This window comes from Sinocyclocheilus anshuiensis, unplaced genomic scaffold, assembly GCF_001515605.1.
Source record: "Sinocyclocheilus anshuiensis isolate Anshui unplaced genomic scaffold, SAMN03320099.WGS_v1.1 scaffold1450, whole genome shotgun sequence".
Classification (NCBI taxonomy): domain Eukaryota; kingdom Metazoa; phylum Chordata; class Actinopteri; order Cypriniformes; family Cyprinidae; genus Sinocyclocheilus; species Sinocyclocheilus anshuiensis.
The window spans coordinates 407,030-412,481 of record NW_015558640.1 but is presented as its reverse complement, the minus strand read 5'-3'; the positions used below and the strand labels follow the sequence as shown (position 1 = coordinate 412,481).

At 34.9% G+C, this 5,452-nt stretch overlaps 1 protein-coding gene across 1 annotated transcript in view; it reads right to left on the bottom strand.

Annotated features, from left to right (window-relative positions):
* The window catches only part of LOC107680891 (unconventional myosin-IXa-like), a 57,118-nt gene extending 52,069 nt beyond the window's left edge, over positions 1–5,049 (bottom strand). The window contains exon 1 of the mRNA XM_016476963.1: positions 4,934–5,049. The gene's annotated coding sequence lies outside the window, so the exon portion shown is untranslated. The remainder of the gene's footprint in view (positions 1–4,933) is intronic.
* Positions 5,050–5,452: the final 403 nt, after the last annotated feature.

Genomic DNA, 5,452 nt, shown 5'->3' with positions numbered 1-5,452 from the left:
AAAAAAAAAAAAAAAATTTTGAAAAAATTTAAATGTTGCTTTGGCAACTAACTGAAATAAAATAAGTTTAAGTACTAAAATTAAAACTGAAATAAAAATTAATAGCCTAATAAAAAATTACAAAAGTACAATTATCATTAAATGAATTAATATAAATTAATCAATAAATGAAATAATAAAATAACTAAAACTTAAATTATGATAAAAATAAAAAATAAAAACTGAAATCTAAACCTAAAGCTAATTCAAAATATGAATAAATAGGCTACTTTAATACACTGATAAATAAAATGGTGAAACAATTTTCAATAATTTTTTGTAATTTTTTGTAAAACGTACTTCAATAATCTTTATTTTATTTACAACTTAATTTAAATTTTTTTTTACAGTGTAGTATATAAATAAAATAAAATAACACTGGTCCTTTAAACCCATCAACTTGCTTCATCCCAAGTCTTCAGACATATGATTGATTTGCATGAGGAAAAAAAAAACTAAGTTTGACATGACAAGCAAGTATCAGTGATGATAAACCTGGAAAAGCATCTTATTGCACCGTATTTACTGTACATTCTTGAACATATGCAAATACAAATAGCCTACAGTTATTGTGTATAGTTGTAAAGTGTGACTGTACATTGTGTTCCAGAGAAGAAAGATGACGACACTATCCTTAAAGAACACAATCTCTGCACTTTCTGCTTCACAATAACAGGAAGAAAGTCAACTTTACGAAACACAAAGTAAACCTTACACAAGCCAATCCAGTAGAAACTGACGAAACTTCCTTATGTGCAAACACAACTCATCTCCAGTAACATGCTCAACACACACACACACACAAATCCTCATCCTCTCATCCAAACGCCAGACATTAATCTACAATATTCCAGAAACACCAAGCCATACGCTCACCATTTCATGCATGAACACACACACACACATCTGTCTGGTAACACAAGACTATGTAAGTAATATATACATAAAAATATAATAATGTAAAATATATTGCTATATATAAAACAAAATACACATAAATATTATATAAATAAAATATAATACACAAATATAATATATTACATAGTTATATTTTTAGTCATTTTTGTTCTGCAATTTAAAAAAAAAAAATTGTAATGGAAATATTTCTATATTTATCTGTCTGATAACACAAGACTACGTAATATATACATTTAAATATATACTGCAATATATAAAACAAAAATAATTATAATATAAACAATATTAAATATAATATAAAAGAAAAAAAATTGTTATAGTCATTCTTGTTCTGCAGTAACTTTAAAATAATAATTTATTTACGGAAGCATTTCTATAAAAGGGTAAAATAAAATATGCTCTTATATTCAAATGTCTGATAACAAGAGTATATAATATATAAACATAAATATTATAATTTAAAATATAACACAATATATATTAAATATAATTTAAAAAAATAAATAAAATAATAATAAGAAAAAGAATATAAAATATATTTATAGTCCATGTTCTGAAATGACCTGATAATATATTATAATATAACAATTTAATAATAAATATATATATATATACATATACATACACACACTCTCATTATGATGCTAATTTTAGAATTTACACAAATAATCACCACTCATAATTCATAACAGAAAATAAACAGTGTAAGGGAAAACTAACGCTCATAAGGCTTCATTTGTCAGCTGGCACAAACATATATTTAACACTGACGCAGGATCCGGTTCTGCGAGCTCCACACATGATGCTTTACATTTCCAGAGAAATGTGACACAATAAAAGCCCTAGCAAGCAGAACACTATTCATAGCCCGTCGTTATGAAACGCACTAATCCATATCGGCTTTAATGGATTTGAACTATGAAGGGCTCACAGCTTGACACCCCATCGCTTCGCCTCCTAAAGATCCTTAACTCAATGAAACTGGATTATATTCCTGTTCACCCGAGCCGGGAAATAATGACAAATCAGCACGATGAGGTCTAGTTAGTCGACATGATCGCTGGAAACAAATGAGGCACTGAAGCCAGCAAAATCCAGACAACTACCTATACATATCATGCCTTTCCAGCATCTGATGACCAAAACCGTACATAAACACAACTCCCTATGAAGGCAGCTGCCTATGATGCCCACAATGCTGTCTTAGTAGGCTATGATTTCCGATTATGTAGAATGCACACTAGGTTTTGAGACTATGACACTTATAAATGCTGTCTATGTAGGCTGCTCACTAGATTCTAATGCCCAAAAATGCTGTCTAGGTAAACAGTCCTCTAGATTTTGATACTATGATGTCCAAAAATGATGTCTAGATAGGCAGCACACTAGGTTTCTCAAAATGCTGTCTATGTAGGCTGCTCACTAGGTTTTGATACTTCAAGGTCCAAAAATAATGAGAGACTTTGATGCCCAAAAATGGTGTCTAGGTAGAAAGCTCATTAGGTTTGGAGACTATGACATTCATAAATGCTGTCTAGCTAAACAGTGCACTAGATTTTGATACTACGAGGTCCAAAATGATTTCTAGATAGGCAGCTCACTAGATGTCTGCATAAGCAATATACATGCACATGCAGCTTATTGAGTGTATTTAGTAGACTGACATTCACATGAATGCACACGATTCATGCAACAGTAGAAATTAAATATTTAAATAAATAGCTCCAGTGAGCATATGATTGCCAGAACATTGTCTACACAGTCATCTTACAAGGATTTGTATTTAAGTACGTGTACTGCTTTTATTTTGACTGACATTCACATTCATGTGCAGTGAATATCTGCATGCAGCAAGCCAGGATTTGCTGTAAGTGTCACCGCGCGCATCGCTGCAGGGTCGCACTGATCATATGATGAACGCAGGATCAGCCAGAGATTCTAATATCGGACTACACACAGACCACCCCGACAGTCACACAAACACAGATCCAGCCTGAGCATCATAGGCTACTTTAATACACTGATAAATAAAATGGTGAAACAATTTTCAATAATTTTTTGTAATTTTTTGTAAAACGTACTTCAATAATCTTTATTTTATTTACAACTTAATTTAAATTTTTTTTTACAGTGTAGTATATAAATAAAATAAAATAACACTGGTCCTTTAAACCCATCAACTTGCTTCATCCCAAGTCTTCAGACATATGATTGATTTGCATGAGGAAAAAAAAAACTAAGTTTGACATGACAAGCAAGTATCAGTGATGATAAACCTGGAAAAGCATCTTATTGCACCGTATTTACTGTACATTCTTGAACATATGCAAATACAAATAGCCTACAGTTATTGTGTATAGTTGTAAAGTGTGACTGTACATTGTGTTCCAGAGAAGAAAGATGACGACACTATCCTTAAAGAACACAATCTCTGCACTTTCTGCTTCACAATAACAGGAAGAAAGTCAACTTTACGAAACACAAAGTAAACCTTACACAAGCCAATCCAGTAGAAACTGACGAAACTTCCTTATGTGCAAACACAACTCATCTCCAGTAACACGCTCAACACACACACACACACAAATCCTCATCCTCTCATCCAAACGCCAGACATTAATCTACAATATTCCAGAAACACCAAGCCATACGCTCACCATTTCATGCATGAACACACACACACACACACACACACACACACACACACTCCTCACATCATCCCGACCCTCAGACTGTAATTTTCTGCTCAGCGTCCGTGTTCTTCACCGGCTATAATCAACCGATCTGGATTCTCATCAGCTGCACGAGAGGAAACATCCACACGAAATAAAGCTCCAGTTAGAACGACAGCTGCTTTTACAGCCTGATGTACTGGTGTTTTAGAAAACAAGCACACAAGAGAAGAATCTGAAGAACCTACAATGAAACACCAAGAACATTAAACTCCAAAAACACACAAAGCAACTCGAGAAAATGGTTGCTGAAAGGAGCAAACGAACCCATAGAAAAAAAAATCCTGAATGAGATCCCTCTTACACGTCAGTGGAGAGCAAACAGAGACTTGATGAAGTCTCCAGCTTGTGTTCCGAAGATGAACGAAGGTCTTACGGGTTTGGAACAACACGAGGGTGAGTAATTAATGACAGAATTTTCATTTTTGGGTGAACTATCCCTTTAATGAAAGACGTCTGCTGCCTACAGAGACAGCTACCTGCTTAGGGAGCATCCTGAAACCACTGAATGCCTGCAAATGCTGTCTAGATAGGGAGCTCACTAGGATTTAGAACAATTCTGGGTGGTTTGGTTTGGTTTCTAGGTGAAACGAGACCACAGATTCAGCCTAGGCCTGTTCCCATGAGCCTCTGCACTTCCCAGGGACGCATCAGAAACCCTAATGACCGGTTGCTAATTTAGCCCGCTGTGTTTGCCTAGCCAAGCCTCGACAGCCGTTTAAAGCCTGAGCGGTTCTCTTGCTAACGCTGTCGTGAGCTGCTCGAACTGTCAATCCTGACATCATCATCATCATCATCATCACACGAAGCACTGCTGACCCAAATACACTTAAACACATGCAGACAGCAATCCAATCAGCCTAATCAAAGCTGCAAGCTACTCGGGAGATGAACGGAGAGCACGGTTCACTTTGATCAGTTTTGTCTTTTCATTATCAACATACGGTTTATGTTTATTGTGCGTGAGCTGGTCTTGAATACGTCGCAACGCAAAAACAAACAAATAAACATGCTAAAATAATATTTTATGTTTTAAATATTTTAAATTATTATTTTTTCTGAATTACTGTTACTTGATAAATTAATTATTTATTAACTTTAATTATTTATTAATTATTATCGGTTATTTAATTAAGACAGTCACACAAACACAGATCCAGCCTGAGCATCCAGAACAGAGACAAGCCGAGCGCGTCAGACCGACAGCACAAGAGAACCACATTCCTGCGTCACACGCGTCTCACCTGCGCTGTTTATCGCTCGCGTCCGCGTCCCTGCATTTCCCCGGTGCAACTCCGTCCGCGAACACACGCCGCGATCAACAGCCGTTTCGCTCGTAAATCCGCTCGAGAGCTCCCGCTGTAGTGTTTAGTCATTAATGTCACGGAAGCGCGTCGCTGTGTCCTTCCGATAATCGCTGTGGACGTGGACGCGCAGTGAGGGGCGGGGGCGCGCGTGAGTGGGAGAGGGTTTCCTCTGATGAGTTCATGTCTGTCTGTCTGTCTGTCTGTCTGTCTGTCTCTATATCTATCTATCTATCATCTGTCTGTCTGTCTATCTGTCTATCTATTTATCTATCTATCTATCTACTGTATATATATATATATATATGTATATATATATATTACATTATATTTTACAAAATATGTTACAAAATTATATACATATAACAATAATAAATTTTCATTATTTGACATATAATTGAATTTATTTTTGCATTATAGTAATATATATATATATATATATATATATATTCTTTACTT